The sequence below is a fragment of the Ambystoma mexicanum genome, chromosome 1p, assembly GCF_040938575.1.
Source record: "Ambystoma mexicanum isolate Mex_15411 chromosome 1p, UKY_AmexF1_1, whole genome shotgun sequence".
Taxonomy (NCBI): Eukaryota; Metazoa; Chordata; class Amphibia; order Caudata; family Ambystomatidae; genus Ambystoma; species Ambystoma mexicanum.
Window position 1 is genome coordinate 934,452,243 of NC_090921.1, and position 14,941 is coordinate 934,467,183.

Below are 14,941 nucleotides of genomic sequence, written 5' to 3' on the forward strand. Positions count from 1 at the left end.
AGTAATTTTTATTCAGACATTTTGTCTGAAACGTTTTGATCATGTAGGTAGTTTCAGCTTCGGTGACAGGATGAAATGAGAAGGAGGAAGGATAGAGGGGTGGGGGATGGCGGTGAGTGGTTATGTGTAAAGATACCGGTGGGGGGTGCCTGTACTTCCGCTCTCTATATGGTAGAGGAGAGGCACAGAGGACCCCAGCCAAGATTCTCTATTGTGGTAGCAATGGACGAGCAATCAAGGCCTAGCTTCTCAGGAGGTGATGCAGGCTGGTTCTTAAGTACAGTGTAGTCCCCGAACCCCCACAAAGGAATGTCCACACACTGTATTACTGAAAACACAGTCTTTATATAATTAATATTGAAAGGTATGTACACGATCACAATAACGCACTTTGTACTCGGAAATCAACAATGATAAATATATACTTTTCTAAAGTGGTACCACCAATGTTATCAAATCAAGTGCATCAACTGTATGGTTAAAATGTCACACAGATCAATAACGAGGAAACCAGCAATAGAGATAGGAAGGAAAGCAAGATGGTTGAAACAATAGGCAGAGTACTGGCCTCTACCCTTAAGCACAGTTCTGTGTGGAGATCCCCTCACCTGGGCAACCTGTAAAATAAAGATATATAGCACAAGCCCAGTCCATATATTGTTCACAAGTCTTATTCCCTCCTATAAGGATTTACCCCCCCAATGTACCTGGTGGAGTAGAGTTCTTCGAAGACGCGTCGAAGGATCCTTCTTGAGTGACTCCCTTTAAAGCAGGAGCCACAGATCGTCGAGAGGCGTCGAAGATGGTGAACTTGGCGTCAACGGCATCGATGAGAAGTTCAAGGGTGCTGAGACCACGACGTCGATCCAGGCGGTGCTCGTCAGCGACGTCCTGCGAGGATGAGGTGTGCGGGGCACCTCAGCGATGGATTGTTCAGGACTGCAAAGAGTATCAGAAGAACTGTGGCCCAACAAGGGTGTCGAGTCATTGAAGTCTTTGTGGCCTTTCAGGTGGTGGGAAAACCACCGGCGGATTCTCCTTGGCGCTTTGGTCGTCCTCGACTTTCTCCGGCGGGACAAAGCGGTTGACATTGCGGACAAGGGAGTCCTTCAATTCAAATGTTCTTAGGCAAAGGAGCGGGTGGCTCTGGTCATCAGCGTCACAGCATCAAGTGGTCCCCACGGCTGGGCAACATAACTTCGACGGGCCTCCAGCGGTTACACAAACCTGCGAACCCTGGTCGACGGCAATGGACTTCGACAGCGGCGAAGTCCGGGTGCTTTGCTTCGTTCTTCTCAGGGGTCCCGTCTCGAGTCGGCAGCCTTTCGAGGGTCTGACTTCCAGGGAGCTTCGGCGAAGGTTAGCGTTGCTCGATGGTCCCTCGGAGCACGGGAAGAGGGCGCTTTACCAGGTCCTCTCTCGGATCAGTCCTTGACGAGTTCGGCAGCTTTCATATCAGGTCGAGGCAAATGCAACAGCAAGTCTTCGTCTTCTAGCTGGGCGTCGAGGATCAGCAGTTCCAGTTACTCTTCAAGTGTAGACACAGCTTCTGAACAATTTCCAGTGGTGAGAGGTCCCCAGATATACTATCTTGTCTCTCATCCACACTGCTGGGCCAAGCCCCACAGACAATCATACAGAAGGGAATTCATGCAGTCAGTCAGCCAATCAGGCACACAGTGCATTCAGGCCATCCTCCTCCCTCTCAGACACTCACAACAAAGAATGTAGATTGGGACAAGTACCCAGCCATTCAACACTACACACTGCCTTCAGGCCAGTTTCGGGCAGGGCTGTCTCAGACTTTGTCTCTCATACCAGAAACCAGACAGCCACAACAAAAAGGGCATATTGGTTACACACTCCATTCACCCAGGTCCCACCCACAGGGCATACCTACAACATACAGTCACTGGGAAGGCTCCAGCCAGTCTGGACTGGACTTCACAACAACACCATATATGGAACTTCCACCCAACAGCCAGTCAGGGGGAAGGGACAGAGTCAGGGGGTCCCAGGACTTTGGGAAAACAAGGTAACAGGCAATAGAAAGCAGGAGGCCACAGGGGCCATCTTGTTTTCCATCAGGAATCAACTGATTCCAATGGCAGGGCCTGGGTATCCCAAAATAGAGGATACTCAGAGCACCTGTCAAATTCAGCATGGAGCTGCCACCAGCCCATACCCTGCTCTGCGGGCCACCCACAGGTGCCCAAAAAAAACATACACTAGGGGCAGAGTGTTGTGCCCCCACCCATGGATGCCGTAAGGGTATCCCATGGGTCTGTTCACCAAACCAAAAGAGAGAGAGCTGCACCACCAGGAGTCCCACATGAACTCCTACGCGGAAAACATGACAGAACACACAATAAAAAGGCAGTAAAGGACAAGGATATGGAGGCCATGTCCCTCCGATGCATTTCCAGCATCACAGTCGCCCCCCCCCAGACTGAGGTGGAGGGTGCCTAATCTCCCACGGGATAGACACCCTCATCCAGACGGTCAACATACCTTCTGGAAAGGCCATCTGCATTATCGTGACTCTTCCCTGGTCTGTGCTCTATGGTGAAGTCTAGCCCTTGCAGGCTAATGGACCACCTGAGCAGTTTCGGGTTTTCACCCTTCATCTGCATAAGCCACTTCAGGGGCTTATGATCTGTTTGGACCTTGAATGTAGACCCCGTAAGGTAGGGCCTAAAACGCCTAAGGCTCCAAACTATACTGAAACATTCCTTCTCAACAGTAGCCCACCTAAGTTCTCTACCCTTGAGTTGTCTACTGATGAAGATGATAGGATGTTCCCTCCCTTTGTCATCTAACTGGGACAAGACAGCTCCAATTCCGGTGTCGCAGGCATCCTTCTGGGCGATAAAGGGTCGGCTGCAGTCAGGTGCACACAACACAGGTGCCCTTCACAGACTTTCTTTCAAGCCATCAAAGGCTCTCTGACAGTCTTCAGTCCAATTAACCTTCTAGGTTGTTTGGGTGAAGTCAGAGCTGTCAGTGGTGCAGCTATGATCACATAGTCCGCCATGAAATGGTGGTAATACCCAGTGAGGCCCAAAAAAGCTCTCACCTGGGTTTGAGTAGCGGGAGTCTCCAAGTCCTGTACATCCTGTACCTTAGTGGGGAGAGGTTGGATTTGACCCCCTCCTACCTCATGACCATGATATGTGACTTTCCCCTGAGCTATCTGGCACTTGGTGGCCTTGATAGTGAAGTTAGCCCTTTTCAAGGCCTGCAACACCTTACCCAGATGTGTCAAATGCTCTTCCCAACTGGAACTGTAGACGGCGATGTCGTCTAAGTAAGCCACACAAAAGGCTTCCAGCCCACTGAGCGCATGGTTGACCAATCTCTGGAAGGTGGCAGGGGCATTCTTCAGCCCAAAAGGCATGACCCTAAACTTGTAGAGCCCCTCTGGTGTTGAGAACGCCGTCTTTTCCTTGACATGGTCCATCAGAGCTATTTGCCAATAGCCTGAGGTGAGGTCAAAGGTGCTCACAAATTTGGCAGCACCTATGGTGTCCACAAGCTCATCAGCCCGGGGCAATGGGTGCGTGTCAGTTTTGGTGATGGCATTGACTCCTCTGTAGTCCACACAGAACCTCCAATCCTTGGTACCTGCCTGGGAACTTGCCTTGGGGACAAGGACCACGGGACTGGAACAGGGACTGGTTGAGGGTTCAATAACACCCAGATCCAACATCTTGGCGACCTCAGCCCGGATGTGGTTCTTAACAGTATCTGACATACGGTAGCTCCTGATTTTGACAGGCACGCTGTCACCAGTGTAAATCTCGTGCTTACACCACGGTGTAAGGCCTGGTGTCAGTGAAAACAGAGAGGCATACTGCTGGAGCAAAGCCCTGCAGGCCCTCTGCTGCTCTGTTGTCAAATCTAGAGAGAGATGCACTCCCTCCACTGAACCATCCTGAGGGTTGCTATACAGCAAATCAGGAACGGGCTCACTCTCATCTTCTTCTTGCCCTGAAGCTAGCAAGAGACATGAGACTTCTGCTCGCCGGTGGAAAGGCTTGAGCCTGTTAACATGGAATACTTGGGGGGCTACCCCAGAGGCTCCCATTTCAACCAGATGATTGACCTCGCCCATCTTGGAGATTATCCTGAAGGGTCCAGTCCATTTATCTGCCAATGCCCGATGCTTGGTGGGCTCCATCACGAGGACCTCCTGTCCCGGAGTCCAATCCACTTGCGATGCTTTAAGGTCATGCCAGTACTTGTTCAATTCCTGGCTGGCCTTGAGATTTGCTGTTGCCTGACCCATCATCTGTGTCATCCTCCGTCTGAGACCCAACACATAGTCCCCCACTTGCTTGGTGGGACCTGGAGGGGTGGCTTCCAAACCTTCTCTGATCAAGGCAAGGGGCCCCCTCACGGGATGTCCAAACAGTAACTCAAAGGGGCTGAAACCAACACCCTATGTAAGCAAACAGCAGGCATGGCAGGAGGAAATCCCATTTCCTCCTTAGGGGCTCTTCCAAAGCACCTATCATGCCCTTGAGAGTTTTATTAAATCTCTCAACCAGACCATTGGTCTGGTGATGATAAGAGGTGGAGAACTTGTAGGTTACTCCGCACTCTTTCCACATGGTCTTCATGTAACTAGACATGAAGTTGGATCCTCTGTCAGAGACAACCTCCTTACGGAATCCAACATGGGTGCAAATGCCCAGGAGAGCCTTGGCAACCACCTTGGAAGTTACAGTCCGAAGGAGTATAGCCTCACAGTACCTGGTGGCATGATCTACCAAGACCAGGATAAATCGATGTCCACCTGAAGTGGGAGGGTCCAGGGGACCGACAATGTCGATGCCCACCCTCTCAAATGGTGTGCCAACCACTGGCAAAGGCTGCAGTGGGGCAATGACACTGCCTCCAGTCTTGCTAGACAACTGACAAGTTGGGCAGGTCCTGCAGTGGGACTCCACTTCTACTCCCATCCGAGGCCAGTAGAAATAGGCAGAGAGCCTCTGCTTAGTCTTCTTGGTACCAAGATGACCAGCTAAGGGCACCTCATGCACCAACTGCAGTAGGAAGGGCCTGTAAACCTGGGGTACCACCAACCTCTTGAGGACACCAGGTTCAGGCTTAGTATGCTCACTAACAAGGAGCTCACCCTCCCAATAAATCCGGAATGTCCTAGGCACTTCTCGTTGTGCCTGGGACAGGGCCTGTTTCCTCAGACCCTTGAGAGAGTGGCACTCTCTCTGTCCCTTACAGAAGTCTTCCCGGGAGGGTCCCCCTTCAGCTAACAAGCATTGAAGATCGGGATGATCCTCCGGTTTGAGAACCTCTCCCACATGAGAGTCTTCTGGCTCTTCTCCCACAGGAGTTGAGACGGGGTTTACCACTGGACCCAGCCCGTCCGGAGCATAGATCCCAATGGGTGCTGTAGGAACAGCAGGAAGAGAAGGAGCTCCCTCCACAGAGGTGGCCTTCTTGTTCTTCCTTCGTCTTGCCTTAGGCCTCGCCTTTGGCTCAGGGACCTGACTCACAGCCAGACCCTGTGTCACCTGTGACCTAGTGACTGCAGCAGCAGTCATGGGAAGACCATCCAAGATCAACCCAAACTCTACTAGATCATTACCTAACAGAATGTTAGCAGGGACATTGTCCTGAACCAGGACAGGAAGCTTTGCTGTCTTGTCTCCAATTTTGAGTGTGACTAAGGCTACAGGCGATAATTTGGGAGGCCCACCAGGTAACCTAGTGGTTCTCAGAGGAGCACCTACATAGTCCTCTGGCTTGAGCAGGGTCCTGTCCACCACTGTCATGCTTGCCCCAGTGTCTCTCAATGTAGTAGAAGGCTGGCCATTCAGGAGGACACTCCTCGAAAATCTATGGGTGATCTTTGGGATAGTCGCCAGTACTTCTGCGTACTGGTCCCATGCCCCAAGGGACACTAAGGAAATCTCTACAGGAGCACCAAATGTGATCCCTGTAGAGGAGGGGAGGACAGTGGCCTCCACCTCAGACATGGGATAAGGGTAGGTCAGGCTGACAGCCTGTACTCCAAGTGCCTTACCTTTACACTTGGAGTCACCCCTCTTGTGATCCAGAGCCCCACAATCCCAACAAGTGCCAGGAGTGCGGGGTACGGTACAGGAACCACTGGGAGCCTGCTTTGCAGCAGGTGGACCACTGCTCTTACTCCCACCCACAGATGACTTATCCCCACTAGATTTTTGGGTCTTAGGAGAGGAGGGTTTAGGTTTACCCGACTGTGACTGCTTTTGGGACTCCTCAGCTTTCTGAGAGGCCCCCTTTTCTTTGTCCTTGTCCTTCCCACTGGAGTCCTTAAGGGACACCCGGTGGGAGACCCACTTGTCAGCCAGCCTAGCCAACTTAAAGGGATCCAAAATGTTCTGGTCAGCAACATAATGATGCAGCTCTGGTGAACAGGCTTCAGAAAAATGCTCAAAAAACAAAAGGTGGGACAATTCAACAAACGTTTTCAATTTGTATCCATCAATCCACCCCATCATGTACATGTGCGCAGCACTCACCCAGTCAACCCAAGACACATTCTTTCTTTTCTTAAAATCCCTGAACCTTTTAAGGTATTGGGCAGGTGTCTTGCCAACTTGGCAATCAAAGCAGGTTTCATACACTCATACGGACCCCTGTCATCCACACTCAGCTTCAGAATACAGTCATACCCAGTTTGAGGCACTCTGCTTAACAAACACTTAGCCCAATCTCTTTTGTCAACATCATGAATTGCACAAGCCATTTCAAACGCTTCAATCCATTGGAGGATACCAGAACCCTCCACAAACACACCAACCAAATCTTTCATAAACTTGGTGGCTGGGGACCTGCCACTCTCAACTGGTTTAGCTGAAGTTTCCACACTAGCTTTCTCTAGCTGGATTCTCTGACATTCAGTGTCCTGGCTCTTGAGTTCAAGGTCCTTATTTTTGAGTTCAAGATCCCTATTCTTGAGCTCCACTTGTTGTGCCAACTCCTCCTTCTTAAGCTCAGCTTCTATTTCCAACTTACGATATTCAAAGGCCAATTTCATCCTTAATAACTCAAGCTCCAAGGAATTGCTGGGGTTCAAAACAGAGGCAGCAGGAATGGTGACATTCCCACAAACAGATTCAGTAGAACCCCCAGGGGCAGAGTCCTCATTGGTTGCATTCCCCCCCTCAAGAGTTTCACCCTCAGTCTGGAGGTCCACCAGGGCAACTATCAGTTCACCCCTAGACTTATCCACAAAGTCTAACTCCCTGGCTTCACAAGCACTCTGGAGAGCCTCTAAGCTCATCCTAGTCATAGACTCCATTGCTTGTAATGCAGTTATTTTGTACACAACCAAACATTAATTTAATAAAGTGCAGATATTTTGTAAGTGGCACGGTTTTACACTGATTCTTAAAACCATAAGGATCCGACCGCTGCCACCAGATACTGGTGGGGGGTGCCTGTACTTCCGCTCTCTATATGGTAGAGGAGAGGCACAGAGGACCCCAGCCAAGATTCTCTATTGTGGTAGCAATGGACGAGCAATCAAGGCCTAGCTTCTCAGGAGGTGATGCAGGCTGGATCTTAAGTACAGTGTAGTCCCTGAACGCCCACAAAAGAATGTCCACACACTGTATTACTGAAAACACAGTCTTTATATGATTAATATTCAAAGGTATGTACACGATCACAATAACGCACTTTGTACTCGGAAATCAACAATGATAAATATATACAATTCTAAAGTGGTACCACCAATGTTATGAAATCTCATTAAAGTGCATCAATTATATGGTTAAAATGTCACACAGATCAATAACGAGGAAACCAGCAATAGATATAGGAAGGAAAGCAAGATGGTTGAAACAATAGGCAGAGTACTGGCCTCTACCCTTAAGCACAGTACTGTGTGGAGATCCCCTCACCTGGGCAACCTGTAAAATAAAGATATATAGCACAAGCCCAGTCCATATATTGTTCACGGGTCTTATTCCCTCCTATAAGGTTTTACCCCCCCAATATACCTGGTGGAGTAGAGCTCTTCGAAGACGCGTCGAAGGATCCTTCTTGAGTGACTCCCTTTAAAGCATGAGCCACGGATCGTCGAGAGGCATTGAAGATGGTGAACTTGGCGTCAACGTCGTCGATGAGAAGTTCAAGGGTGCCTAGACCACGACGTCGATCCAGGCGGTGCTCGTCAGCGACGTCCTGCGAGGATGAGGTGTGCGGGGCACCTCTGCGATGGATTGTTCAGGACCGCAAAGAGTTTCAGAAGAACTGTGGCCCAACAAGGGCATCAAGTCGTTGAAGTCTTTGTGGCGGGAAACCCACTGGCGGATTCTCCTCGGCGCGTTGGTCATCCTCTACTTTCTCCGGCGGGACAAAGCGGTCGACGTTGCGGACAAGGGAGTCCTTCGATTCAAATGTTCTTAGGCAAAGGAGCGGGCGGCTCTGTTCGTCGGCGGCACAGCGTCAAGTGGTCCCCATGGCTGGGCAACACAACTTCGACGGGCCTCCAGCGGTTACACAAACCTGCAAACCCTGGTCGATGGCAATGGACTTCGACAGCAGCGAAGTCCGGGTGCTTTGCTTCGTTCTCCTCAGCGGTCCCGTCTCGGGTCGGCAGCCTTTCGAGGGTCTGACTTCCAGGGAGCTTCGGCGAAGGTTAGCTGTGCTGGATGGTCCCTCGGAGCACAGGAAGAGGGCGCCATACCAGGTCCTCTCTCAGATCAGTCCATGACGGGTTTGGCAGCTTTCAGATCAGGTTGAAGCAAATGCAACATCAAGTCTTTGTCTTCCAGCTGGGCGTCGAGGATCAGCAGTTCCAGTTACTCTTCAAGTGTAGACACAGCTTCTGAACAATTTCCAGTGGTGAGAGGTCCCCAGATATACTATCTCATCCCTCATCCACACTGCTGGGACAAGCTCCACAGCCAATCATACAGAAGTGAATTCATGCAGTCATTCAGCCAATCAGGCACACAGTGCATTCAGACCATCCTCCTCCCTCTCAGACACTCACAACAAGGAATGTGGATTGGGACAAGTACCCAGCCATTCAACACTACACACTGCATTCAGGCCAGTTTCGGGCAGGGCTGTCTCAGTCTTTGTCTCCCATACCAGAAACCAGACAGCCACAACAAGAAGTGCCTATTGGTCACACCCTCCATTCACCCAGGTCCCACCTACAGGGCGTACCTACAACATACAGTCACTCGGAAGGCTCCAGCCAGTCTGGACTGGACTTCACAACAACACCATATATGCAACGTCCACCCAACAACCAGTCGGGGGAAGGGATAGAGTCAGGGCTTTCCAGGACTTTGGGAATACAAGGTAACAGGCAATAGAAAGCAAGAGGCCACAGGGGCCGTCTTGTTTTCCATCAGGAATCAACTGATTCCAATGGCAGGGCCTGGGTATCCCAAAATGGAGGATACTCAGAGAACCTGTCAAATTCAGCATGGAGCTGCCTCCAGCCCATACCCTGCTCTGCGGGCCACCCACAGGTGCCCAAAAAAAACATACACTAGGGGGGCAGAGCATTGTGCCCCCACCCATGGTTGCCGTAAGGGTATCCCATGGGTCTGTTCACCAAACCAAAAGAGAGAGAGTTGCACCACCAGGAGTCCCACATGAACTCCTGCGCAGAAAACACGACAGAACACATGATAAAAAGGCAGTAAAGGAAAAGGATACGGAGGCCCTGTCCCTCCGATGCATTTCCAGCATCACATTATGTAGTTGAGGTTTGGAGAGAATCATGGCATGTTTCTTTTGGATTTTATCCTGGAGTGAGCTGATTTTGTTTCTGAGGGTGTCTTGTACGTTACCACACCAAGTGTCAAGTTTGTCGAAGTGAGCAGTGGTGGTGCTTGGGGATTCAAACTTGCGTAGTATGGTGAATAGCTCACAGGATTCAAACCTAGCCTTAGAGATTCTGTCATTATAGCCATTGGCTTTGCTTTGTGGCAAGCCAGCGTATATTCCCTAGCGATATAGAGGAAGCAAACTTGCTTTTTTTGGGTCGGAGGGGGTTTTGCACCATTCATATTCGATAGCGTACTTTTTGTTGCGAATAACCTGAAGATCCTGAGAGAACCAGACATTTTCGTGAAAAAAGGGTTTGGCTTTGTGCAATATTGTTCAAACAGCGAGACTGGGTTCGCAGTCTGAGCATTGGTGGGCGGGAGGTTGACAGCTAGCAGGGGAGGAGGCAGACTTTGGTGAGAGTTTGAGTAAAGCATGAGAGTGCTGGGGGTAGGGCAATGGGGGCGTTGGCGGGCTGTTTGGCAGTAAAGATGGCAAAGGTGATGATGTGATTGTCAGACCAGAGGCAGGGGCTGTTGGAGGTGATTGAAATGTTGCAGTTGTGATCAGCGGGCCAGTCAAGTGCGTCGCAAAGGATGTGTGATGGGCCACGTGTGCGCTGAATGCATCCCAGGGTGTCAAGGGCAAGGGGTCCTTGAAGCCTAAGTTGAGATTGCACATATTCAGGCAAATGATTCTCCCTGCGTTGTGCATTTGCTGGATTAATTCCCTTGAGTGTACATGAGCGGTTCCATTTTTGTCTTATAATCAATAGCTGGTTTTGCTTTTGATCTGTAAAGAAGGCTGATCCATATTAAATATTTGTCAAGAAAGCAAACTTTTTAGTCGAATAAGCACATTTAATTGCAGTTTCTCTATTAATTTCACAAGCTATAACAACTAAACGGTAACAATGTGCCTGTTATAAACGTCACTCGTTTTGAAAACACCCTTTGTTCGGAATCACATGAAACACCTTCTGTTTTTTTTTTTTAAAGCGTCAAGTCTTGACACCATAGAGGCAGCATTCTGAGCTAACAAAACCATGATTCAGCTCCCGCAGGACGCCTGACAAAGATCCGGAAGTCCTGTGATGGATTTCCTTCTTTACCACATTAGATAGGACGTAAGTGGCCCACTGTGAAACATCACGAGCCAGAACTGGGAGGTCCCTGCTGCGTTAAGATATTGTCAGGACCTTGAATCCCAACGTCAGCGCGAATCCCCTGACGGTAGGGAACCGTGCGATTCACCCATCTAAGCAGGAGCACGGATGCTCGCTGCCTAAAATGGCCACTTTTACTATAGCATTCCGCTATGTCGTAATTTCAAAGCCATTTGTGACCCGTACAGATAATGGTGCTGTGCATTCAGCCTTAATGGAATAAGGCTTAATTATGTTGCAACCGAGCACGTTGACTGGACCTTCCACATGACATACTACATACCATCACCACACAACACACCGTATATTCCTACCCTATATTTTCAGAGCCAACAAATAAATATTATTGTGAGTGTATGTTGGTATCCGTCCCCCAGTGTTATTATTTTGTTTTTATTGTACGTGGTTATTGTCAAATGTTCTAGTAACATAAGATGGTAGGCAAGGAAGAATCGTTTATTTCACAACTGCCACCTTTATCCGTTAGGGACATGTTTTGTCTACAAATTGGCCCAGCCATCATCAGGTGCTTGGAAACTTGAGGTAATCCAGAAACCTGCAAATCCAACACCAAAAACTCCTTGTTTGAGACTGAACAAATCTGGTGCGAAAGGTGTGCTGTTTGATTGCTGACATGAGAGTTTCTGAACGTGTGAGAAAGACATGGAGATAGGAGGTTCTCGGTCCTGTCCCTCAGGCAGCGGTATGCCCCCAACCCCTTCCCGGAAGTCTGGTTAATGATTAACTTGTTGACATTGAGAAGAGCCATTCAAACCTTACTCTTTGCTTAACTCTTCTATGTAGCCCAAAGGACCGAGAAGCAATTTAGAATGCGAAGCTGTGCTTTAAAAGTCACTTTATCATAACACATAGAATCAAACTCATGATAAATGCCCAAAGATCAGATATATAATGACAATATTATATAATCACGACCTTCTCTACAGTTCAGAATGTTTGCCATAGGAGTATGACACTAAATGGTTTAACTTCCTTGCAACCCAAGTTAATGGTTCTGAGAGAGGCATAGACAGACTCATGTAGTCGGTCAAATTCCCTACTGAACGAAGCATTTTAAGACTTATTCCTACGCGTCTCCTGCCCCACCTCCCAAACCTGCTTCAGCATTACATTATTGGCGTTTTTATACTGCTACTTCTCTGCCACCCATTTTTAGATTTGGATACTATGTGGCACTAAAGAACCAACTATGAGCTAAATATAATGCATTGGAGTACATCTAGAAGGGAGATGGGATGAGAGTGTTGATTGGCTATTTACCCACCCATTGACTGCCCATGGCCAGAATAATACCTGTGACAATTATCACACACTACCATCCCATCCCTGATCCTCTGGGCCTAAAATATATTCTCCTGGAATATTCTCCATCTAGCTTTATTAAGCAGTAACATCAAACATGGCACTATAAGTGTCGGCCAGTGTAATTTCAAAGCAGTACACACAGAGTTAACAGTTTAATTGCAACTGCCTACTGGTGTAATGACATTTTCTTAAACAAGGCACTTGATTTATAAGAAGTATGTGTGCCCTTTTACTGGAGTTCTGTTAAAAGCAAACATTAACAAAGCCAACAGTTTCAGCATGTGTATAAGTATTACATAGGTATTTGTCAGGTATAGCTATCATATGCCCAGGGACTTACACCACTGTCAAGCTGTTGCCATCCTAAGAGCAGGTAGCACTGTTAATGCCTTCGCTATGCTCACACTAAAGCCAAGACTGTTGGCATTAGCCAATGCTTGTTGCAGTCTCCTGAGATTCCTCTACTTATCCCCTGGTTGTTACATTCTGTTCCCTGCCACAGAGATGTCAGTCCCTAAATTAGGAGATGTGTGTGTTTGTGTGTGTTAAGTGCTCTTTAGGACTCAAGAAAGTGGTCAATGCTTGGCCAATATCAAAAGAAACATGTTTACATTAATTGATTGATTTGTGTTGTGCATTTCATATAAATTAGGATCTGAATGTGGGCATTGTTTACTCTTATGAACATTTATTTCCTGATCGTCTTTCCTTTAACTTGATGCCCAGTAAAAATAATAATTGCATTGCTGCCTCATGTTTGCTTTAATATGTAACCAAGCTGGCGGCAACAATGCGGTCCAGTTTAGGCACGTTACAGCACTTATGACATGTGTTGTTACATGATTAGACAAGACTTAATTGCTGCAGTCAATCTGGTTGTTTTCTGCCTCTGTTATGGCATTTTATTTACTCGGCATCATGGTTAAAGCAAGCATGAAACATGTTATTTATTATGTGGCTAGACTGGCTTAAATTGCTGTAGCCAGCCTGGTTACCTTTTTTTTTCAACTCTGGCATGCATGTTTTACTAGGCATCATCGTTAAAGCAAGCATGATCATGAAGCATTGGGTTTTTAAACCATGGTGAGTAGTAAAGAAAATGCCAGAAGCATAAAAAGAAACCAAACTAGCTGCAGCAATTTCTCTGATATGGAGAGAGCCATTGCCCAGAATCTCCAATTCAGAGGGCTGCTAACCGTGCTGGTAAGCGCGGTCATGTTTTGGTTGTGTGAAGCGATTTTCCTGACAGACATTCACTTGCGCACCCATACACATTCACAGCATTCATAACCCGTAAACCCATGCAGCCGTAACAAACACTCTCCCATTCACACACACAACCACACAGCATACACTCTTTCATTCACATTTGCACCCAAACTTACACTCATTCCTACCCACGTGCCGATGTATTCACATATGCATACACACACAAATTAGTTGTTTTCTTACCTGCAGCAACGTTTCATGACTCTGTATGTCATTTTTTAGTGGGCATGATTGTAAAACCATACAATATTTGCTTATCACGTTTGCTTTAATCTTAATGCCTAGTAAAAAGTGCATGCCAACGTTAGAAAACATTACCAGACTGGCTGCGGCAACGTAAGCGAGCCTAGCCACATAATAACACTTAGCATGTTTGCTATAACCATGCATGATAAGTGCTTTTATATGGCTAGACTTTACTGTGTTGCTGCAACCAGACTGTTTACACTTTCTGGCTATTTATGGCATTTTGCAAAGGGCATCATGGTCAATGAAAGTCAGCCTAGCCACGAAACACAACTTATCATGTATTATAACTGTTGTCACATTGCTAGACTGGACAGCGTTGCTGCAGCCAGCCGGGTTGTGGGTTATGCATTGGCATTGCATTGTTTAGTGGGCACCATGGTAACAGCAAATCTAATAAGAATCGTTATGTGTGTAGGCTGCCCTATGTTGCTGCAGCCAGTCTGGTTATATTTTCTGACTCTGGCATGGCGTTTTTTACTGGGCATTACATTTAAAACAAATACTGTGTTCTTATCATGTTTGTTTTAGCCACATGTTCCTTTGACAGTTCAAGCCAGCAAAGGAGATCTCCCTCAGCTGCTTATTTAACCATCTGCGTGATGACCTCAGTATCACTGATCAGGCCCTGGCCTGGCTGACCTCGTTCCTCTCTGATCGACCCTCCCAGGTCCAACTTGGGTCCTTCCTTTCCACTATCTCACTCTCTACCTGCGGTGTTCTCCAGGGGTCTAACCTTTCTCCCTGGCTGTTCAACCAATACCTGGCACCTCTTGCCCACTGCATTGTTGCTCTCTGCTCCAACTTTCAGTGCTATACGGATGACACCCAGCTCATTTTCAGGCTCCCCTCTGCCACCTTTTCTCCTTCTCTCATCTCTGACTGTCTTTCTGCTATCCAGGAGGGGTGTGCCACCAACAATCTCTGCCTTAATGTCAGTAAGACGGATATTCTCTTCATCGGCACACCTGCACCCTCCTTTCCTGTCACTCTGTGGCTGGCCTCCCTTCACCCTAATACTTTTCCCACCTGTGAGGCTAACAACCTCAGGGTCATCTGCGACTGCACACTCTCCTTTTCTCCTCACATCTCCAACGTCTCTAAGAAGTCAAACTGCCAACGGTACCTCCT